Source organism: Phyllobates terribilis, unplaced genomic scaffold (genome assembly GCF_046119375.1).
Source record: "Phyllobates terribilis strain yellow unplaced genomic scaffold, ASM4611937v1 Scaffold_1__5_contigs__length_1240528914, whole genome shotgun sequence".
In the NCBI taxonomy this organism is placed as follows: domain Eukaryota; kingdom Metazoa; phylum Chordata; class Amphibia; order Anura; family Dendrobatidae; genus Phyllobates; species Phyllobates terribilis.
In genome coordinates this window covers 272,435,152-272,460,605 of record NW_027362761.1, presented here as the reverse complement: position 1 = coordinate 272,460,605, position 25,454 = coordinate 272,435,152, and positions in this window count along the sequence as shown.

Below are 25,454 nucleotides of genomic sequence, written 5' to 3'. Positions count from 1 at the left end.
GCGCTTCTGTGAATCCAGACGAGGAAATGATCTGCACTGATGCCCAGAATCTTTATGAGTCGGATCCAGGACCAGACGCAGAAGGTTCTGACCATAATGTAGACCCTCATTCCCAAACTGTAACTCCTGTTGGTGGAGACAATGAGGAAGACGATGATAAGACTCAAATACCGGATTGGAGCGACAACTTTAGTTTTTTGTCAGGGCAGGAACAGGTTGGCTCTGAGGACGACGGGTGTGATAACGCACAGGGTGATGATGATGAGGTTGGAGATCGCACTTACTGTCAACCAACAGTCAGCCAAGAGATGAGGTCAGCAGAGGAGGTGGAGGAAGATGCTAGTGACGACGAGGTCAGGTTGCGCCTTCCTGGACAGAGACGTAGTACTGGAAGCACGTCAACAACTGCATCCTCAAACACAACTCTGCCTCTCACCACAAGTCATGGTGGCTCTTCAGGTCGCATGGGTGCTAAGCCTTGCATAGCCTGGGCATTTTTTCAGATCAATAAAGATGACCCAACTCGTGTTATCTGTAACATTTGTCAGCAAAAGCTAAGTAGAGGCCAAAAAATACATAGTTTGAGTACTTCATGCATGAACCGGCACATGGACATGAAGCATAAGTTGCAGTGGGAAGCTCAGTGTGCTACAATGCGGCCTAGCCGGCCGGGCCAACCACCGTCTGCCATATCTTGTGCATCCGCGGCCTCTTCATCCTCTGTGACTGGGGGGACAGCAGTCACACCTGTTTTGGGGCGCAGACCTGCCACCTCTTTACCCGCAACAGCCAGCGTGATTGGCAGGTCATCATTTTCTTTGGAGGTGGTAACACCAGCTGGTGTTGAGCGCTGTCCGACATCGATAGCACCACCTTTGGATCAAGGCAACCTAACATGTCCGCCTGCATCTTCCTCACAGACCGGCAGTTTGCCGGGGACACCCTTATCAACCCCGTCTAAGCACAATAGCCAGCCCTCGGTCCCTCAGATGTGGACAAGTAAAAGACCATTTCCTCCTAGCCATGAGAAAGCTAAGAGGTTGAATTTCACCATCTGCAAGCTCTTGGCTACAGAAATGCTGCCTTTCCGCCTGGTGGACACAGAGGATTTTCGAGACCTTATGTCCGTTGCAGTGCCCCAGTACCAGATGCCCAGTCGGCACTACTTCTCAAAGAAAGGTGTGCCTGCGCTCCACCAGCATGTCGCACACAACATCACCGCTTCTTTGAGAAACTCTGTGTGTGACAGGGTGCATTTCACCACAGACACTTGGACGAGTAGGCATGGACAGGGGCGTTACATGTCGCTGACTGGGCACTGGGTAACTATGGTGACAGCAGGACAAGGGGCTGCTGTCCAAGTCTTGCCGTCCCCACGAGTTGTGCGTCAATCCTCTTTATGTCAAAGTTCCTCCACTGCTTCTGCCTCCTCAACCTCCTCTCGGTCTTCCACCTGCACCCAAAGCCTGTCTGGTCATGCCACAAGCTTTCTAACTGCGCAGAAGGGATCCTGCACACCTCCTTACTATGCTGGCAGTAGGGCTCAACGTCATCAGGCGGTTTTTACATTGAAATGTCTGGGAAATGTGAGTCACACAGCTGAGGAGTTGTGGTCAGCTCTGGAGAACCAATTTCATGAATGGTTGTCTCCACTGGACCTGAAACCAGGGAAGGCCGTGTGCGACAATGCTGCAAACCTGGGTGCGGCCCTTCGCCGGGGCAATGTCACACACGTGCCTTGTATGGCTCACGTGTTGAACCTGGTTGTCCAGCAATTTTTAGCCCACTATCCCAGACTAGATGGCCTTCTGCAGAGGGCACGGTCGCTGTGTGCTCACTTTCGCCGTTCGCATCCCGCAGCTCAGCGACTTACATCTCTACAGAAGTCGTTGGGCCTGCCACTTCACTGGCTAAAATGCGATGTGCCTACCCGGTGGAATTCAACTCTGCACATGTTACAGCGACTGTGGCAGCACCGACAAGCCCTGGTGCAATACGTTCTGACGTATAGCCTGGGCCAACGAGATCCAGAGGTGGGGCAAATCACGCTGGAGGAGTGGTCTCAGATCAGGGACCTATGCACCCTTCTGCACAGTTTTGAAATGGCGACGAAGATGTTTAGTGCTGACGATGCCATTATCAGCATGACTATTCCGGTGATTTACATGCTGGAGCACATGTTAAGCAGAATTCGGAGTCAGGTGGTGGCACAAGAGGAGGTGGAGGAAGTAGAGGAGGAGGAGTTGTATGCGGAAGGGCTAACATCTGCAAGGTCCAGACGGTCGGCAGCACCAAGGCGGCAGGCATGTGAGGGTGGGGGAGATGGTTTTACCAGGGCGCATGGTAGCAGCCAAACTAGTGAGGAAGGTGCAGGAGCCCAGGAAGAAGTGGAGGACGAACTGATGGAAGACTCATCAGATGAGGGAGACCTTGATCACATTTCTGTTGTGCGAGGTTGGGGGGAGAGGACAGAGGAAGGAAGCATGATTGTTACCTCGCCACCAACACAACAGGGACTTGGTGCTCCTGGATGCACAACACACATGAGTGCCTTCTTGCTGCACTACCTGCAACATGACCCTCGAATTGTGAGAATTAGAAATAATCCTGACTACTGGGTTGCCACACTGTTAGATCCCCGGTACAAAAGTAAATTTGCAGAAATTATTCCTGCCATAGAAAGGGATGCACGCATGCAGGAGTATCAGCAGAGACTGTTGCAGAATCTTACATGTGCTTTTCCACAAAATACCAGTGGTGCACGTAGTGAATCTCACAGTTCCAACTTGCCAACCGTGGGACCGTCAAGTGTTCAGCACTCAAACCGTAACAGAACCACAGTATCTGCTGGTAACATCAATTTTGCGGAATCATTTCACCACTTTTTTAGCCCATCCTTTGCAAGGCCACAGGAGACAAGAAGTCTGACACATAGTCAACGCCTAGAGACGATGGTACAGGAGTATCTCCAAGTAAACATTGAAGCCACGACTGTGTCACTGGACCCTTGCTCTTTTTGGGCTTCCAATCTGGATAAATGGCCGGAGCTAGCCACTTACGCCTTGGAGATATTGTCATGCCCCGCAGCCAGCGTTCTGTCTGAACGTGTGTTCAGCGCTGCTGGTGGTGTGCTGACAGATAAGCGCAAGCGGCTCTCCACTGATAATGTAGACAGACTCACGTTCATAAAGATGAACAAATCATGGATCCGAAACGACTTTTCTACCCCTGTGTCATCCTGGGGAGAGTAAAAGCTTGATGATTGGTTAAAATCACCCTACCAACCGTTTTAAGCTTTCAAATTACTAATCATGTTTATCTGTATCTTGGCTGGAAAATAATTTGGGCTTTGTAGCAGTGTGCAGCACTGATTCTATTAGGCCATCTATAATAAGCTCCACCAGATTTAAAATTACTAATCATGTTTATCTGTATCTTGACTGGAAAATAATTTGGGCTTTGTAGCAGTGTGCAGCTCTGATCCTATTAGGCCATCTATACTAAAGCTTCACCAGATTTAAAATTAATAATAATTTTTAGCTGCATCTAGCCCGGAAAATAATTTTGGGGCTCCGAGATGCGCAAGACACATAAGTGCCTTCTTGCTGCACTACCTGCAGCATGACCCTCATATTGTCAGAATTCGAAGTAATCATGACTACTGGGTTGCCACACTCTTAGATCCCCCAAACTTTTCGATCAACCTTTTCATTTTAATAAAGACCAAAAAAATGGTCATTTTTGGAATTATAAGCATTAGCAGGTTGTTAGAAACTGAAATCAAACAGTTTTCAACTCAAAACTTTATTCTAGGTGATGTTACATTTTCACATAGGACCCCTTGTTCGAAAGGAGCTTCTGAACTCTCTCGTTCATTGAATTTGTCAGGTTTTGGATGGTTTCTGCTTCAATTGTTTTGCATGAGGACAGAATACCCTCCCAGAGCTGTTGCTTAGATGTGAACTGCCTCCCGCCATCATAGACACTCCTTTTAATGATGCTCCAAAGGTTCTGAATGGGGTACAGGTCAGGGGAGCATGGGTGTCACACCATAAGTTTGTCCCCTTTTATGCCCATATCAGCCAGAGATGCAGATGTTTTATGTGCAGCATGAGATGGTGCATTATCATGCATAAAAATGATCTTGCTGTGAAATACACGGTTCTTCTTCTTGAACCATGGCAGGAAGTGCTGTTTGAGAAAATCCACATACATTATGGAGTTCATCTTTAGCGCCTTCAGGGATCCTAAAGGGGCCGACAATCTCTCTCCCCATGATTCCAGCCCAAAACATTACTCCACCTCCTCCTTGTTGGCGCTGTAGCCGTGTTTGCGTGGGGTGTCCATCAACCAGCCATCCTCCACTCCATCCATCTGGACCATCGAGCGCTGCACGGCACTCATCCGTGAACAAAACAGTTTTGAAATCAGTCTTCATGTAATGTTTGGCCCACTGGAGCCGTTTCTGCTTGTGTGAAGTGGATAGAGGAGGTCGACAGGATGGCGTATGCACAGCTGCAAACCTCTGAAGGACCCTGCATCTTGTTGTTCGGGGGACGTTGGAGGCACAAGCAGCTTCAAAAACTTGTCTGCTGCTATGACAAGGCTTTTTTGCCGCTGCTCTTTCAACCTGACGTAATTGCCTGTAGGAAAGAGTCCTCAATTTGCCCTTATCAGCACGCACACGTGTGTACTGTGAATCAGCTACATACTTCTTGATTGCCAAGACACTTCATCCTGATCATCGCACAATGTTGATTGTAGTCATGCCTTGACCTAAACACTCCACAATTTGTTGCTTCTCAGCAGCCGACACATCCTTTTTCTTTCCCATTTTGGCAGAAAATGTAGGCTGCTTAATAATGTGAGACAACCTTCTTAAGTAGTTCTTGCCTTTCATTGGACACACCTGCCAAACTAATTAGCACAGGTGTCTGCAATTGCTTACAGTGATATAAAGAGCCCTGACACACATCACCATCAATGAGTTTAACTGACAAACAAACAAATTCTTCCCTTATCACTCCTAAACACTTTTTGCATAATAATTTGGAACGCAGTGTACATGTGCTTTTCCACAAAACACCAGTGGTTCACGTAGTGAATCTTACAGTTCTAACTTGCCAACCGTGGTCTGTATGGAGTTGTTCAATAAAGGGCCCAAAATTAAGATAACATAGATGGGAGAGGTCTCTATGAATAGGAATTCCTAAGTATTTGATACCCTGTGAGGGCCAGGCAAAGGGAAAGTTGGACTGGATGGAATCCTATATGGATTTGGGGAGGGAGACATCAAGGGCCTCAGACTTCGCTGCATTGATTTTAAAATTTGACCATGTAACAAAGTGATCTATTTCAGCCATAACAGCATGGATGGATATATGTGATTGAGTGATATATACTAGGACATCATCAGCAAATAGAGAGCACTTGTACTCGGTGCCTCCCACCTCAATCCACCTAATATTGTGGTTATGGCGAATTGATGAGAGCAGGTGCTCCATCACTAGGATGTATAAGAGAGGGGACAGAGGACATCCCTGCCTTGTCCCATTGGTGATTGTGAAAGGTGATGAAAATGTTCTGATGCACCCCCTGGGCCTTGGGACACCCGGAGCCGGACCCTTTTTGGTGGATGCTGGTGGTTGTAGTCTTCGTGGCGGCGACCCGGTTCCGTGGCTCAGGGTGGTCAAACCAGTGGCGGAACTATTTATGTGGTTTTGATGTTTAAATGTCCGACTACGCCACCCGTGGATTGCGGTCAGAGTGGACCGCCGCTGCAGGGCAGACCGCTGAGGCTGGTGTTGTGGGTGCAGCAGAGCGTAGCATAACTCCCCACGGGAGGAGTATAGCCTCAGGGCAGTGTATGCGGAGGATGGGGATGATGGTGCAGGGCAGCAGCAGTAACGACACGGAGTCAGTGATGCAGTCCAGGGCCTTTACTCACAGTTCTTATTATCCAGACCACGTCTGCAGGTAACGACTGCCCACGTCGTACTGTGCTCACCAGGTGAGGGGCTCAGACAACTCCCAGATAACTTTGGAGCGCTTCACAGGACCCCCTTTGTGTGTCCTTTGTCTGGCCTTTCTTACCAACCCTTCTGTCCGGCTGCCTCGGGCCTCCTCTTGGTAAACTTGGCGCCAGTTTCCCTGACCCTATGTGGTGCCTTCCTAGCGGGTGTAGCGAGGGGCTGCGCCACATAAAATGTCACAGCCTCCGGTTTCTAGCTGAGGGTCGTTTCCTGCCTCCACTAGTTTCGGGGACCGGTCTCCCCCTTTGGCCTGACCCCTCCACGCAGGTGGATTCGGGCGTGCGGTGGCGACTCGCCCGTCCGCACCCCTGGGATCCCTTCATTCCTCGTTCCTGGAGCCTTCTCCGCTCCTCTTCCTTCCTTCTCCCTCTTCCAGGCCTGGGCCTCTGTTACTAGGCCCGCCTCCGGAGCAGAGCTCATGCAGAGCCCCTGCTCCCTGCCACTTCTGCTCAGACTTCTCTGCACTGAACTAAGATGGTGCCCACCTTTTATACTCCCTTCTCAATGCACCCAGAAACTGCTTCCTCCCTGCTCCTGCACTAGAGGGTTCCCCTTCCTCAGTGTTCCCTCCCCCCACTCCAGCCAGGGACAGGTCCTGTCGTGCCCATCTCAGAGGCATATTGGTCGCCCTGCCCCACGGCAATGTGGTGTAATGCATGCAGGTGTCGGGTCCTGATCCACACTCCATCCTTACCTGAGAGTGAGATATCACACCTCTGGGTGAGGTGTAATACCTCTGTAGCAACCGAGCCCTCAGGGTGCTACAGTTCCATTTATCTTCAGCCTAGGTGACGTATTGTGATACAGGGCCGTGATTTTGGCTATAAAAGGGTCCCCTAGACCCCTACCCCAAGCTTTTTAAGAGAATCATATATGGCGTGCCAGGAGACTCTATGGAATGCTTTCTCAGCATCCAACGAGAGTATCTAATTACAAATTTTTAACTGCATCTAGCCCAGGAAATACTTTGTGCCTAGTAGCAGTGTCTGCTAGTCAGCGGATTATCCCGGCTGTTAAGCAAGCTACACCACCTGTAGTTTAGACACTTAATTTTTTCAAAGGAAATGCTTCGGGACCATGGGATACTCAGTGAAGAGCATCAGGAGGCACCCCAAGGCATAGGGGCTGGGACTGGCAGTAGGATGCCTTGCGGTGGACAGCCGAGCTCGATCCTTATAAAAGCTTTTTAACTGCAGCAGCTTTAGTGGACGCTACTGGAGCTGGAATTACGCGGCTGCTGGCATGAGACTTGCCCTCCAATAGATCCTTGTAAATGGATTTAAAGTGTATTCATTCAAGTTAGAGAGACAATTTAAATTAAAAAGCTTAGAGCTGCCTCCACCACAGGGGGGCTCGCTTGACCCACCAGGGGACAGGCACCAGTATTGGGAGAGGGGGGCTGGCCATCAGGGTTCACCGCGGCTCTGGCACAAACCCGGCGACACGGAGGTGGCACGGGCAGGAGCGGACTGGCCGTGTCGGCTTCTCACTTTTTGGATTTTAGAAGGGCATGACATGCCTATATCTGTGTCTCCCCCTCCTTTTACTCCTCCACCTCTTTTATTTTCGTATGACTATATGTACTTGTCACTTTTCCATGTGTTAGTTATGTCTTCTGAGCAGTTTGTCAGCTTTTGGACACCTTTGAAGGTGTTTTCTATGTGTTTCTATGTGTTTTTGTTTGCCTGCCATTGGTTTTAACGGTGTTCGAAGGTGTTCGACGAACAGTTCGACGAACAGTTCGGCGAACACACGGGTGTTCGACGAACCGAACCGAACTCGAACACTACGGGGGTGGCTCAACACTAGTCATTAATAAGATTCTGAAAAAATGCTGGAGCATTGGTAAGACCAAAAGGCATAACCAGATTCTCAAAATGACCCACAGGAGTGTTAAAAGCAGTCTTCCATTCATCACCCTCCTTCATGCGCAACAAATTGTATGCCCCCCGGAGATCAATTTTAGAGAACCACTTGGCCCCCACTAACTGGTTAAACAAATCAGGAATCAATGGCAGTGGGTAAGGATTGCGTACAGTAATTTTATTAATCTCACGAAAGTCCAGACAAGGACGTAAACCGCCATCTTTTTTTTTAACAAAAAAAAATCCAACAGCCACAGGAGACTTGGAAGGCCTAATGTGACCGGCGGCCAAGCTTGTCTGTATGTATTCCTCCAAAGCCTTTCTCTCAGGAATAGTAAGATTAAATAAACGACTTTTAGGAAGAGTCGCTCCAGGGACAAATTCAATGGTACAATCATAGTCTCTATGGGGAGGCAAAATTTGTGACTCCTCCTCAGAAAAAACTCTCCAAAAATCCTGAATAGGTACAGGTAATTCCCCTTTTTCCACCGCAGCAATACGTCCGTTACAACACTTGTCATAACATTTAGGGCTCCATGACTTAATTTCATTGGTAGACCAATCCAGTACAGGATTATGCAATTTTAACCAGGGCAACCCCAATATTACTGGAGAAGGCAAATGATTCAATACTACCAAATCCAAATTCTCTTGATGAATACCATTAATAGTGAGGGGAAATTCACAGACCTTGTGAGTAACACTCTTCAAGGGAGAGCCATCGACAGAAACCACAGCAATAGGGGATGACAAACGTTTAGGTTTTAATGTAAGTTTTTCCAAGAATCCCCCATCAATCACATTCAGAGTAGAACCACAATCCACAAATACCCGAAATTCAATTAATTCTTCCTGAGCAGTGGTAGTAGCAGATAGGAATACTCCCTTTGTATTTAAACAGGCAATACGGGCATAACTGACCATTTTTTTTTCTTTGTTCATACGAAGCACACAGTTCTTAATGAAATGACCAGAATTTCCGCAATAGAAGCACAAACCTTCAGAAAGCCTGCGGTCTTTTTCCTGAGAGCGGGGTGTCATCGCCCCAATCTCCATCGGCTCTCCTTTGCCAGCACAGACCCTCTCAAGACTCGGAGCTGACATAGCAGAGGATTTGCTCTCATTAACCCTTGCACGCAGTCTCCTGTCCACCCGTATAGCTAATTGCATAGCCTCCTGCAAGTTTCCGGGTGTGGGATAAGCAATCAGCAAATCTTTAACCCTTTCACCTAGCCCCGCCAGAAACAAACTTTTCAAAGCTGAATCGTTCCACCCCACCTGGGCAGACCACCGACGGAAGTGAGAACAATACTTTTCCACATTACCTGATCCCTGCCTCAAACGTCTCAATTCAGACTCAGCAGATGAGACACGATCAGGATCATCGTACAACAAACCCAAAGCAGAAAAAAAACTATCCACTGATCTAAAGCACGGATCACTAGGTTGGAGAGAAAAAGCCCATCCCTGAGGATCCTTGCGCAAAAGTGACATTATGAACCCTATACGCTGTGATTCATCACCAGAGGATCCGGGTCTTAAATGAAAATACAATAAACAAGCATTTTTAAAAGAAAAAAAATCTTGTTGTTCACCAAAAAATAGATCAGGCAGACGTACCTTTGGCTCTACCAAATGTGCTCCAGAACAGCTACTCACGTGTTGTTGAAGCTCGGCCACCTCCAAAGAGAGTCCCTGCAAGCGTTGAGCCAAATCTTGAACCGAGACCATGATGGAAACTGGAGGTCTTTCCTTAGAGAAATTTTTTTTGGGCTGGACTTACTGTTATGATCTGCTACAAGCACTAAGGAAAGACAGGAGATCTGTCCCTACAATCGAACTAAACTAGATCCCTACGATGTAACGGGGAACCTGATCCTGCGATCAGACCCGCTAAAGTCCTCGGCTAGTCTGTACGAAGACCTATAGATGCAAGGGAGGAATCCCTACAAGAACTAGGGACTGGGATAAAGTTGGACACCTCCTAGCAGAAATTGTAGCAGTCAAAGACAAACACACAACAAAGAACATAGAGGTCCGAAGACCTAGCAAAACTAACAGAGAACGGTAACAGAGCACCAAGCTAGCTCAAGAGTAGTAAATACAATGAAGTCCAGCAAGGCCAGGAGGGCGGAGCTGGATTAAATAGGCAAAAATGGTCATGTGACCAGCAAACTAGAAAAAACCTAACAGGAGAGTTCTAACAACGTCAACGTGCTAGTCACAAGCAGCGCATGACGGTGGAATCACGTGCAGCCCATGCTGGCACACTGAAGTCATCTGCCAGCTGCAGAATATGATGCTGCACGTCATGGGAGCAGAAGAAGGTAAAAATAATATTTTTTTTTATGTTTTGGAAAATAGAACGGACATTATGCTAGGAAAGGGCCCAGGATGGGGGTCATTATACAAGGAAAAGGCCCAGGATGGGGGTCATTATACAAGGTAGGGGCCCAGGATAGGGGTCATTATACCAGAATGGGGGTCATTGTACAAGAAAAGGGCCCAGGATGAAAGTAATTATACAAGAATGGGTTCCATTATGGAGGTCATTATACCAGAAAGGGGCACATGATGTGGGTCATTATACTAGGATAAGGGACATTATACCAGACTTGGGTCATTATACAAATATGGGAGTCATTATATCAGAATAGGCTTCAGGATGGGGGGGGGGGTTATTATACAAGGAAGGGACCAAAAATGGGGGTCATTATACCAGTAAGGGGCCCAGGATAGGGAATATTATACCAGAATGGGATCCAAGATGGGGGCAGTATACCAAGAAGGAGCCCAGCACGGCAGACATTATTATATGATGGGGATCATTATACCAGGAAGGGGCCCAGGATGAGGGTCACAAAACTGGTTCATTGTATTTTTTGTATTTTCATTTAAATTTGTTAATTCATATTTTTTTCTTCAAGTCTATTTCTTGTTAAAAATTTAAATTTTTCAATTAAGATTACAATTATAAAAAAGGGGCTGAAATGGTGAGGGAAGTATCACTGTTTGAGCCTGTTTTGCTGCATTTTATTCAGGATGGCTTGCCATTATTCATGGAACAATGAATTCTGAATTACACCAGAAAATTCTAAAGGAAAAGAATAAAAGAATTGGTTAAAGGAGAATAAAGTAAGACTTTGGAATGGTCAAGAGTAGCAAAAGTTCACATAATATTAATAATATTAGTAATAATAATTTTTATTTCTATAGCACCAACATATTCTGCAGCACTTTACATTTTAGAGGTTATGTCTACAGTCAATAAAGACATGACTTCGGAATGTGTGCATATAAGGCCCTTGTATAAATAAATCCGTGGAACCATTGTGCCCCAACCCCTTATCTAATCAATAAAGACACCACACTGCGTGACGCTGGATATAATGGCCACAGCTGACTCATTTATTGGACATTATATAAGAAAACTTTAAACAACATTACTTACCTATCAATATGATCACCAGAAAGAAAGGGGGAAATTGAAGGTTCAACCATTTTCTTAAACCGCAATAGAACAGCTCCTCCACGCCTCATCCTGCCGCACCGCACCAGCTGGGGGGCAACCGACTGAATGTTGACTGTGCCAAAATTTCCCACTGAGACCTAGCCCATTAGGGACCCTCTTACAATTCTGTAAGAACCTTGTAACATGGGAGTCTGCTATCCCTGCACTGAGCAACCCCCGTCCTTCAGTGCAATCAACCTCCTTCAAACCTCTGCTCCGTTTCCGCTACAGCGAGGCATGACCCCTTATGCATGCGAGTCCCTCCACAAACACAAAGCCTTCTCAACCCCTTCCATTAGTGCCAAAGCCCAAATATCTATACCAATAATATTCAAGTGGATTCCATCAGGCCTAAGAAATTCCCGGGAAGGAACTTTCAAATCATTGTGCCGTACCACAACCCCCTGTCCCCATAGAGTGTAATGAAATGGGACACCTCCCTGTTCACCTTACTATGGGCCTTATTAATCTTCTTGACCGACCTTGCATGTTTCCATGAGAAGCGCGCGACAATGTCCGACCAAACAATTACCTGACCCGGATGGGAAGACAAGAGCCTCAAGCAATCGTACTTGATGTCACATATTAGCTCTCTCGGAGCTCTGGTGCCCAAATCATTCCTGCCAGCGTGCAGCACCAAAATACTCGGGCCTGTCCAAAGTAATATGAAAGTGCAATTCAGGCATTACCCTGTTCCACAGCAAACCCCTGATACCAATCCATCTCACCTTACACACTTCCTTGAGACAGCATAGTAGCTGACCCAAAATTTTAAAAGATACCAGACGCCCCCAATCCCTTACAGGAGGATTCTTCCGGAACGCTTTCAAAGCTTGGCGAACCAGCTTGTCAAATGCAGTGACAATCATATACAACAACAAATACGGGTGGTCAGCCTCCGATACTTGCTCCCCGACCGAATCCTCAAGCTCCTGTCAAAGACGCCACGCCGAAACATACCTATACCAAGATCCCAGAGTGACAGAACTCTTCATCAACTTCAAGGCTGAATAAAAACCAGATCCCACAACCAATGGAGCCATCCAGTTTCCAGCTGATCCGCATCTGGCACCAGCTCCTTAAACTGATCCCACTGGAATTGGGACAATGCATTAGCTATTGAATTCTGCACACCAGGCACATGAGCAGCACAAAAAACAGATGTTAAAATCTAGACATCTCAGCACTAGGTGGCGTAAAAGAGACAAAAACGGTAATGATCCAGTTGTAAAGTTGTTTATACAATAAATCACACCCAAGTTGTCACAAACTGCTGAGTTCAGCACCCCAAACTTCCAAAGCTATAACAATCGGATACATTTCCAACAAAGCCAAATTCCTAATCAAACCTGTAGTTTTCCACACTTCTGGTCCCTCACCCACGCACCATTTTCTATCAAAATAGGCCCCAAAAATGCAAGAAGCAGATGCATCCATAAACAAAACCGGGTCAACATTGGACACTACCTTATGTAATCACACTGACCTTCCATTGTAAGGTTGAAGAAATTCAGCCCAGGCCACCAAATCCGCCTTTGTGTTCCGCGTTCAATCTTACAAAATGCAAAGGAGGTTTTATACCAGCTGTAGCCTGAGGCAATCTCTGCGAGAAAACTCTATCCATGGGCAGGATTCTACAAGCAAAATTAAGCTTACCCAAAAGATTCGCATTTTTTTTAACCCACAATGCCTCCTACACACAAACCTTTAAATTTAGCAACTTCTCTGCTGGCAGATGGCATTCCATCCTAACAGTATTGTACGCAATATCTATAACAATATCTAAAAACTTTTAAACCATTGAAGGGACCTCATTTTTTTTCGGGGGCCAAAGGTATACCAAAACGAGAAGCCACTTGTTCAACCCTTAGCAAAGAACAAATTGGGGACCCAGCCGGCCCAATGCACAAAAAATGAACTAAGTAGTGGAAGACGGAATCCAAACCAGCTTCCTCCTTCACTATCCATTCAAAGAAACAACTACATTTTTTGAATGCGATCGAACAGCCCATCGGTAAACAACAATCCACGTAAAAAGCTACTGTCCCAAAAACAGCATAGCAAGTAAAAAGTCTCCGGATGCACTGGAAGAAACCAAAATGCAGACTCGATTTCCATTTTAGCCATGAGAGACCCCTTTCCTAGCTTGCATACCCAGTCCAGTGCCTTATAAAAGGATACATACAAAACCGACACCAAACCCGGGTTCATACCATCATTAACCGAATTGCCTGAAGGGTATGACAAATGATGTATCAACCTGACTTTGTTGAGCTCCTTCTTAAAAACAACCCCCAAAGGAGAAACCCAAAAATAAGGCCAGGGGGGCTCCAAAAAAGGTCCTGTCATACGGCCAAAAGCCACATCCTTTTCCAACTTGTCCCAAACAACATCCGAGCGAATATGGGCCGAACACAAGTTATTTGGTCACACAATACATGGTTCAACAGATGAAGGAATCTTAAAGGGAATCTATCAGGTCATTTTTGTGTAGCATACTAATAGTATCCTGAAACAGGGCTTGGCCAGCCCTTTCAGGATCTGTAACTTTTATTACTGTGGTCCTGTTGTGTTGCTTTAAGCCCCCGAAAAATGTATTGTTGCACAATGGCAAGTCAAGCATATGTAAATTGCAAATGAATATTCAACCCTGCCCATAATCCCGTCCACCCCACTGCACTGGCTTCACTGATTCAGCAAGACTGCTGTATGCCCGAGGATCGTATCGCAATCCTTGGACTGACTGTCTGCTCTCCTGACCTGAGAGTGACTGCTGCATAGATATACATGCTGTCATGCTCATTTCAGGAGAGCAGGTGGCCAGTCTAAGGATTGCGAGGTGATCCCCGGGTGAGTAACTTAGCAGTCTGATTGCACCCAATCAGTGATGCCAGCCGGGAGGGGTGGGTGAGATTATGGGCGGGGAAGGGCTGGAGAACATGTAAATGTGAAATGAATATTCACCCATTCCCCGAACCATAATCCCACCCTCCCCTCTGTGTCAGCGTCACTGATTCAGTCAGACTGCTGAGTTACTCGCCAGAGGATCACTTCGCTGTAAGAGGGTGACCGGGACGGTCATGCGCCTCTTCCCTCTTAATGCACATAATGCTGTGTTCTATGTTTTTATATGAGCATTCATATGATCTAATGTCTGATGGGTTACTTATAGGTTCAATATAGGTTGGTGCAGGTAAACTATTAGATTGATAGAAGAAGTAGTACAGAAGTGGGCACTGTAGCACACAGAGTATGCAGTTATGGTTGGGAAAGAGTTAAGGGGTTTAGGAGCTGCTCAAGTGTGGGAGTGGCAGGTTTAATGAAGAAAGGAGTCACTGCCTGATTGCAGGCAGAGTTAGTTGAGTGAGGGACAGTGACTAGTGAGGACCTGTCAGGAGGACACAGGAGAAAGTACAGGAGAAGGGTGTGTGTGTCACAGTCTGGGAGTTTTTGGACAACCTTATCTGGAAGGTGAATCTGAACAGTCTAGACAGGAGACAACAGGAACAGATGTACATGGAGAGGTCAATGAGGGAACTTCACCTTACGGGCCAAGACAGGACAGCCTCATCAGGGAGGTGGATCCAAGCAGGTCAGGCAGTGGGACAGAGAATGGAGTTACCCAGAGAGCTGGCGCGCTCGGCATTGGTCTTCATGTCCAAATCGGTGTCTGTGTCTTTCATTGCTGGTAAACTGCCGCTGTATGTGAAGAGATCACAAAGAGACTGTATCACTTGTTACTCCCTGTATGTGACTGTGGCTGCAAGTAAAGAAGTATTTACGTGTTTAAGCTGGTCTGGTTTTCTCCTTCTGAAGGCTAAAACACTCAACATCCGGGACGGCGAGACAGAAGTGAGTATGGAGCTATCCTCCACGGAGGCACCACACACACACACACCCTGGGATTCTCCGAGTCCCCTTTTTCTGTACCGGGCCAGGGTGAGGATTTAATCACTGAAACTGACATGCCACTCACCACCGACTGCCACCCTGCCCCCCGTTACATCTCAATCCTCAGACTGGCCGTCTGCTCTCCTGCTCTCCTGAAATGAGCATGACAGCATGTATATCTATGCAGCTGTCACTCTCAGGTCAGGAGAGCAGACGGCCAGGCATGCTTGTGCTCTGCAGTGTCTCTGAAGGATGACAAGCTGGATGGCAGCGTTCAGCTGCGATCCAGCCTGTCATCTCAATGCCATCCCAGCGTGGAAGAATTCTCCTGCTCAAGCGCTGAGCGCAGGAGAATTCTCCCATGCTGTCAGTGACGTGCATGAGGTGAGCTGAGTTCATTGGACATGACCTCGGCTCATCTGGATGCCGTCACAGCCAGACACTGAGGAACGCAAGCATGCCTGCGCTTCTCAGTGTCTGCGGCATGGCAAGCTGGATGCCTGAATGTAGCAGAGCTGGAGCCGTCGTGGGAACCATGAAAAGGTAAGGATGAGGTTGCTTTATTATTTTACTTTTATTGCAGGAGATCGTTGGCTTCAGCTGGAATGGGCGTGATGGTAAGTATGGTTTAATTTAGAACAATAAAGAATTGTGTGTTTATTTCAATTAAAGGACTTTATTCTGGGTGTTTGTGGTTTTTTTTTTAACTTTGACTATGGGGTTAGTAATGGGGGTGTCTTATAGATGCCTCTCCATTACTAACCTGGGCTTGATGTCAGCTGGCATTATAAGCTGACATCAACCCCAACCCTATTACCCCACTGCCACCGCACCAGGGCAGCGTGGAAGAGCGAGGCTAAGTGCCAGAATTGGCGCATCCTATGGATGCGCCATTTCTGGGGCGGCTGACGGCTGGTGTTTCTAGCCTGGGAGGGGGCCAATATTCATGGCACCCTTTCTGGGCTATTAATATCAGCCCCTAGCTGTCTGCCTAGCCTTTGCTAGCTATTAAAATAGGGGGGACCCCACGTCATTTTTTTGGGGGTTCCCCATTTTAATAGCTAGTAAAGGCTAGGTATTCAGCTGGGGGCTGATATTAGTAGCCTGGGAAGCTCCGTGGGTATTACCCCTTTCCCAGGCTTCAAACATCTGCCCCAGCCGTCTGCTTAACCTCCGCTAGAGACTAAAATTACGGGGACCCCCACGCCAATTTTTTTTTTAATAAATCCTTTATTTTAACACTAAATGACAAGTACAGTAATCAACACTGTCACTCTACTTATTATATATGTGACTGACATGTTTCTATGTATCTAATCTATGTGTGATGCTCTATTCTTTCTGTTATAAATTGTCGGGTACCGCTGCTGAATTGCCGGCCGGCTTTTTTAAAGAGACGGTGCATGAAAACACTAATATATTTTTAAATAAATCCTTTAACACTAAATGACAGGTACAGTAAGCTGAGCGCTGCCATCCAGCTTGTCATCCTTCAGAGACACTGCAGAGTGCAGGCATTATGGGAACTTTCGATTCCGGTATTCGATATTCTAAAAGTATCGGAACTCAGTATCGGAACTCCGATACCGCGAATATCGGTCGATACCCGATATTTCAGTATCGGAATGCTCAACACTACTGAGCACGCTTGGGTGCTGCCTCGGCCAAGTGGTAACAGCCTGTGCTGAAGCTAATATGCTTAGGTGACAAAACACACACCGCTGAAGAGTTGTTGACAGCTCTAAAAGAGCAGGCAGATCTGTGGCTGTCATCGCTGAACCTACAGCCAGGCATGGTTGTGTGTGACAATGGCCGGAACCTGGTGGCAGCTTTGAAGCGAGGCGAGCTCACACACGTACCATGCCTGGCCCATGTGCTCAACCTAGTGGTTCAGCGGTTTCTCAAAACCTACCGGGATCTGCCGGATCTGCTTGTCAAAGTACGCCGCATGTGTGCCCATTTTAGAAAGTCAGCTACAGCTTCCGCCGCTCTTGCCATGCTACAGCAGCGTTTGCAGCTTCCAGCTCACCGACTGGTGTGCATGTCCACACGAGTTGGAACTCAACGTTACATATGTTGGGAAAGATTTGTGAGCAGCACATAGCAGTTGTTGAGTACCAGCTTCAAAACATCCGTCGGTATTCAGATCAGCCTCCGCACATTAGAGCTCAGGAGTGGGCATGGATGTCAGACATCTGTGCCGTCCTCCAAAACTTTGAGGACTCCAACAAGATGGTGAGCAGCAATGGTGCCATAGTTAGTGTCACCATCCCGCTTCTCTGTCTTCTGAAACGATTGCTGCTCACAATTAAAGAAGAGGCATTGCAGGTGGAACAGGATGAGATGGATGGAGCAAGCAACCATGCAGGGTGATTCCACACATCCCAGCCTCATCTCAACGTGGATTGAGTGACAATGATGAAGAGGAGGAGGAAGAACAGGAGCTAGTTTCATGCACTATAGACGGTACTACCTGCACAGCTGTCATACTGTCTGTTCAGCGTGGATGGTCAGAGGACAGAGTGGAGGAGGAGGAGGAGGAGAGCATGGTCAGTCATTCTCTTGGTGAGGACACGGAAGTCTTACCTGCTAGTAGTCTGGCATGCATGGCTGAGTTTATGTTACGCTGCCTTTCCCATGACCCTCGCATTCTCAAAATTTTGGTTGACAGTCATTACTGGTTGGTGACACTTCTAGACCAACGCTAAAAGGAGAACTTTCTATCTCTCATTCCCGAGGCGATTAGGTCTACTAAAATGGTGCAGTATCAGAAGACCCTTGTTGTGGAATTATTAAAAAAATTCCCATCTGAAAACACTGGTGGCAGAGATTACAGTTCGTTGGACAACCAAGGAGTACAGGCGAGAGAGACACAAATACGATCCAGCAGAGGCAGGGGAACACTGTCAAAGGGCCTGAGGCGCCGGGTACTCTCACAAGGAGGGATAACTTTATAAAGATGCTGAAGGAGTACCTTGCCGACTGTACCAATGTCCTCCGTGATTCCTCTGTGCCTTATAATTATTGGGTATCCAAGCTGGACACATGGCATGAACTGGCTTTTTAAACTTTGGAGGTCCTGGCCTGCCCTGCTGCTAGCGTTTTGTCAGAGCGGGGTTTTAGTTCCACCGGAGGAATTATAACTGATAGGCGCATCCGCCTGTCAACTGAAAATGCTGACAGGCTGACTCTTATAAAAATGAGCAAGAGCTGGATTGGGCCAGACTTCTCAACACAATCGAATGATAGAAGCGTAACATAAACTCAAATATTGTGTCTTTTTTTGGGAGGTCTATTCCCATGCACCTCTTCACACCCAGATATGGATATACGCTTCCTGATTTTGTCTATTTTCTGTTGTCCTCCTTCTTCTCCTCATCCTCATCCTCCACCACCATATGACCAGGGTGACGGTGATGCAACACCCACATAATTTTTTTAAGGGTTTTTATGATGCCCATAGGAAATGTTTGTTATACAGTATGTTCACGTTACCCCAGGGGTAAATGTTTTTCAGCCCACGCACTTAGCGCATGGGCATTACAAGTATAGGAGATCCGCTCCTTTATAATGGGAATATTTTTTTAATGAGGCCCTCCTCTACGTCTTTCCAAGGGGCATTGGAATGCGTCCAAATTTTTGACAGCCCTTGCAGTCACTGCATACGCAAGAGCAGTATAGGAGATGCGCTCCTTTATAATGGGAACATTTTGTTACTGAGCCCTCCTCTATGTCTCTTCAAATTGGTATTGGGGTTTTTCCAAAATTTGGGCAGCCCTTTCAGTCACTGCATACGCAGTAACAGTATAGGAGACCTGCTCCTTAATAATGGGAACAACAAAGCACAGCCAGCTAATGGCCTTCTAACAATAGTGAGGGCTGGCTGCTGGCCCTTTAAGAATAGTAAGGGCTGTCTGATGGCCCTATAAAAATAAACTTTGTGACTTTCAGAGTCCCTCCTTCATAAATGAAACACAATGAGTCTGATCATGTCTCACACACCACATGGGCAGTTAAGGTAGTAAAATGTTAAAATGACATTTACCGATGAATGTATTTTTCACTGTTGAAAGCAATGCAAAAGTGCAAAAACGCATCAAAAACGCTACATGTGAACATAGCCCAAGGTGTGGAGGAGCATTTTTGTTTTTGGTTATTTATTTTGCCTTTTATATACAGTTATATGAAAAAGTTTGGGCACCCCTATTAACCCCTTAAGCCCCGCGGGTGGTTTGCACGTTAATGACCAGGCCAATTTTTACAATTCTGACCACTGTCACTTTATGAGGTAATTACTCTGGAACGCTTCAACGGATCCCCCTGATTCTGAGATTGTTTTTTCGAGACATATTGTACTTCATGATTGTGGAAAATTTTCTTCGATATCACTTGCGTTTATTTGTGAAAAAAACGGAAATTTAGCGAAAATTTTGCAATTTTCAAAATTTTAATTTTTAAGCCCTGAAATCAGAGCGATATGTCATACAAAAGAGTTAATAAATAACATTTCTCACATGTCTACTTTACATCAGCACAATTTTGGAACCAAAATTTTTTTTTGTTAGGGAGCTATAAGGGTTAAAAGTTGACCAGCGATTTCTCATTTTTCCAACAAAATTTATAAAACCATTTTTTTAGGGACCACATCACATTTGAAGTCACTTGGAGAGGTCTTTATGACAGAAAATACACAAAAGTGACACCATTCTAAAAACTGCACCCCTCAAGGTGCTCAAAACCACATTCAAGAACTTTATTAACCCTTCAGGTGCTTCACAGGAATTTTTTGAATGTGGAAGAAAAAAATGAACATTTAACTTTTTTCACAAAAATGTTACTTTAGACCCAATTTTTTTTATTTTCACTGGGGTAACAAGAAAAAATGGCCCCCAAAATTTGTTGTGCAATTTCCCCTGGGCACGCAGATACCCAATATTTGGGGAAGAAACACTGTTTGGGCGCACGGCAGGGATCGGAAGGGAAGGAGCGCCATTTGACTTTTTGATTGTAAAATTTGCTTGAATAATTAGCGGACGCCGTGTTGTGTTTGGAGAGCCCCTGTGTGCCCAAACTTTGGAGCTCCCCCACAAGTGACCCCATTTTGGAAACTAGACCCCCCAAGGCACCTTTATAGATGCATAGTGAGCACTTGGAACCCCCAGGTGCTTCACAAATTGATTCGTAAAAATGAAAAAGTGAAAAAAAAAACACTTTTTCATTTTTACGAATCAATTTGTGAAGCAGCTAGGGGTTCCAAGTGCTCACTATGCATCTAGATAGGTGCCTTGGGGGGTCTAGTTTCCAAAATGGGGTCACTTGTGGGGGAGCTCCAATGTTTGGGCACACAGGGACTCTCTAAATACAACATGGTATCCGCTAACAAATTGAATGGAAAATCGGCTCAAATTGTTAGCGGACACCACATTGCGTTTGGAGAGCCCCTCTGTGCCCAAACTTTGGAGCTTCCCCACAAGTGACCCCATTTTGGAAACTAGACCCACCAAGGCACCTTTCTAGATGCATAGTGAGCACTTGGAACCCCCAGGTGCTTCACAAATTGATTCGTAAAAATGAAAAAGTGAAAAAAAAAACACTTTTTCATTTTTACGAATCAATTTGTGAAGCACCTAGGGGTTCCAAGTGCTCACTATGCATCTAGATAGGTGCCTTGGGGGGTCTAGTTTCCAAAATGGGGTCACTTCTGGGGGAGCTCCAATGTTTGGGCACACAAGGACTCTTTAAATGCAACATGGTATCCGCTAACAAATTGAATGGAAAATCGGCTCAAATTGTTAGCGGACACCACATTGCGTTTGGAGAGCCCCTCTGTGCCCAAACTTTGGAGCTCCCCCACAAGTGACCCCATTTTGGACACTAGACCCCCCAAGGCACCTTTCTAGATGCATAGTGAGCACTTGGAACCCCCAGGTGCTTCACAAATTGATTCGTAAAAATGAAAAAGTGAAAAAAAAAAACACTTTTTCATTTTTACGAATCAATTTGTGAAGCACCTAGGGGTTCCAAGTGCTCACTATGCATCTAGATAGGTGCCTTGGGGGTCTAGTTTCCAAAATGGGGTCACTTCTGGGGGAGCTCCAATGTTTGGGCACACAGGGACTCTCTAAATGCAACATGGTATCCGCTAACAAATTGACTGGAAAATCGGCTCAAATTGTTAGCGGACACCACATTGCGTTTGGAGAGCCCCTCTGTGCCCAAACTTTGGAGCTCCCCCACAAGTGACCCCATTTTGGAAACTAGACCCCCCAAGGCACCTTTCTAGATGCATAGTGAGCACTTGGAACCCCCAGGTGCTTCACAAATTGATTCGTAATAATGAAAAAGTGAAAAAAAAACACTTTTTCATTTTTATGAATCAATTTGTGAAGCACCTGGGGTTCCAAGTGCTCACTATGCATCTAGATAGGTGCCTTGGGGGGTCTAGTTTCCAAAATGGGGTCACTTGTGGGGGAGCTCCAATGTTTGGGCACACAGGGACTCTCCAAATGCAACATAATATCCGCTAACAATTTGAGCCGACAATTTGTTAGCGGATATCATGTTGCATTTGGAGAGTCCCTGTGTGCCCAAACATTGGAGCTCCCCCACAAGTGACCCCATTTTGGAAACTAGACCCCCCAAGGCACCTATCTAGATTCATAGTGACCACTTGGAACCCCAGGTGCTTCACAAATTGATTCATAAAAATTAAAAAGTGTTGTTTTTTTCACTTTTTCATTATTACGAATCAATTTGTGAAGCACCTGGGGGTTCCAAGTGCTCACTATGCATCTAGAAAGGTGCCTTGGGGGGTCTAGTTTCCAAAATGGGGTCACTTGTGGGGGAGCTCCAAAGTTTGGGCACAGAGGGGCTCTCCAAACGCAATGTGGTGTCCGCTAACAATTTGAGCCGATTTTCCATTCAATTTGTTAGCGGATACCATGTTGCATTTAGAGAGTCCCTGTGTGCCCAAACATTGGAGCTCCCCCACAAGTGACCCCATTTTGGAAACTAGACCCCCCAAGGCACCTATCTAGATTCATAGTGAGCACTTGGAACCCCAGGTGCTTCACAAATTGATTCATAAAAATTAAAAAGTGTTGTTTTTTTCACTTTTTCATTATTACGAATCAATTTGTGAAGCACCTGGGGGTTCCAAGTGCTCACTATGCATCTAGAAAGGTGCCTTGTGGGGTCTAGTTTCCAAAATGGGGTCACTTGTGGGGGAGCTCCAAAGTTTGGGCACAGAGGGGCTCTCCAAACGCAATGTGGTGTACGCTAACAATTTGAGCCGATTTTCCATTCAATTTGTTAGCGGATACCATGTTGCATTTAGAGAGTCCCTGTGTGCCCAAACATTGGAGCTCTCCCACAAGTGACCCCATTTTGGAAACTAGACCCCCCAAGGCACCTATCTAGATTCATAGTGAGCACTTGGAACCCCAGGTGCTTCACAAATTGATTCATAAAAATGAAAAAGTGTTTTTTTTTTTCACTTTTTCATTTTTATGAATCAATTTGTGAAGCACCTGGGGGTTCCAAGTGCTCACTATGCATCTAGATAGGTGCCTTGGGGGGTCTAGTTTCCAAAATGGTCACTTGTGGGGGAGCTCCAAAGTTTGGGCACAGAGGGGCTCTCCAAACACAATGTGGTGTCCGCTAACAATTTGAGCCGATCTTCCATTCAATTTGTTAGCGGACACCATGTCGCGTTTGGAGAGCCCGTGATGTGCCTAAACAGTGGAGCTCCCCCACAAGTGTCCCCATTTTGGAAACTATACCCCTCAAGGATTTTATTAAGGTGTATAGTGAACATTTTGAACCCAGAGGTACGGCACAGAATTTGTTTACATTAGGTCATCATATTGAATAAGTTGTCATTATTCTTGAGCGCAAGTGCTCGCTACTTGAGTTTGCATCGGGTACTCAGGTATGCATCATGTACAGCGTGTGCTCGAGTGACATGCTCGAGTCCCTGCTCCGCATGTTTCACGGTTATTAGACACCCAAAAAAAAACATGCGGGGATCGCTCGTGCATGGCAGGCAATCCCCGTAAAGTTTTTTGGCCGCGAAGCATATGGGGCAGAGACTCGAGCATATCACTCAAATACCCACGATACTCAATGCATACCAGAGCACCCGATGCAAACTCAAGTAGCGAGCACTTGCTCTCAACACTAGTCGCCATATCGTCATCTTTTTTTCTTACTTTTGAAAAAAATCCCAACCCCAGCCCTAACCCTAGCCCCAGCACAACCCTAGCCCCAGCACAACCCTAGCCCCAACACAACCCTAGCCCCAGCACAACCCTAGCCCCAGCACAACCCTAGCCCCAAACCCAGCCCTAACCCTAGCCCAATCCTAACCCAAGAGTTTATTTTTGACGCCGTTCCTTGTGCGGTATAAGTGATTAGACGACTTTATTCTTCGGGTCGGTGTGATTACAGCAATGCCAGAATCATATGGGGTTTTTATGACTGACAGCTGTCACACACTAAAAGACGCATTTTTTGTAAAATCTAGTTTTTGCATCGCCATATTTTGAGAGCTATAATTTTTCCAGATTTTGTCAGACAGTCATGTGACGGCTCGTTTTTTGCAGGATGACTTGACGTTGTTATTGGTGCCATTTTCAGGCACGTGACATTTTTTGATCGCTTTCTATTCCGATTTTTGGGAGGCAGAATAAACAAAAACCAACAATTCAGGAATTGTTTTTTTTTTTTTTTTTTTATTCTGTTCCGCGTGTGGTAAAATTGATGAGGTAGCTTTATTCTTCGGGTCAGTACATTTACAGCGGTACCACATTTGTATCATTTTTCTATGTTTTGGCGCTTATACACAATAAAAGCTATTTTATGGAAAAAAATATTTTTTAGTATCGCTTTATTCTGAGAGCTATAACTTTTTTATTTTTCGGCTGATGGAGCTGTATGGCGGCTTGTTTTTTGCGGGACGAGATGACGTTTTCAGCGGTATCATTTTTATTTATATGCGTCTTTTTGATCGCGTGTTATTCCAGTTTTTGTTTGGTGGTATAAAGCATTGTTTTTTGCTTCGTTTTTTTTTTTTTTTTTTACCGTGTTCACTGAAGGGGTTAACTAGTGGGACAGTTTTATAGGTCAGGTTGTTCCGGACGTGGCGATACCAAATATGTGTACTTTTATTGTTTTTTTTTTATTTTTTTTATAATAATATTTATTGATGGGTACATTATATTTTTATTTTTGGTGTATTATTTTTTTTATTTTTTTATAATATTTTTGCACTTTTTTTTTTTTTTCCCACTTTCACACAGTTTATACACTTTATTACTTTGTCCCACTTTGGGACTTTCACTTTTTTTTTTCTGATCGCCTGCATGGCACAGGAATGGAGCACCATCCCTATGCCATGAAGGCTGTCAGAAGTGCACAGTGTGAAGATTGCTTGGAGATGCACTGCGCATGTCCAAGCAATCTTCCTGCTCTCTGGTGACCCGGATGTTGTCATGACGACATCGGGTCGTCATGGCAACACCCGGGAAGCCTTTGCAGACTGCGCTGGAAGCCGGAAGAGGAGGTGAGTATCGCCGATCACCTCCCCTTGCCCCCGCAATGCCGCGATCGACTTCGATCGCAGCATCGCGGGGGTTAATGTGCTGGGAGCAGTGCAGGACCGCTCCCTGCACATAGTACCGGGTGTCAGCTGTGACAATCAGCTGACACCCGGCGGCGATCGCGCCCGTACAGCCTGTGTGCGCGTGCGATCGCGATGACGTACTAATACGGGTCTGGCTCTTAAGTCCCAGGGCACAGACGCGTATTAGTACGTCAGATGTTATTAAGGGGTTAATCTTAAGCTTAATGTTTTATAAAAATTGGTGTTTTTGCAACAGCTATTTCAGCTTGATATATGTAATAACTGTTGGACACAGTAATGTTTCTGCCTTGAAATAAGGTTTATTGTACTAACAGAAAATGTGCAATCTGCATTCAAACAAAATTTGACAGGTGCATAAGTATGGGCACCTCACCAGAAAAGTGACATTAATATTTAGTAGATCCTCCTTTTGCAAAAATAACAGCCTCTAGTCACTTCCTGTAGCTTTTAACGAGTTCCTGGATCCTGGATGAAGGTATTTTTTTGACCATTCCTCTTTACAAAACAATTCC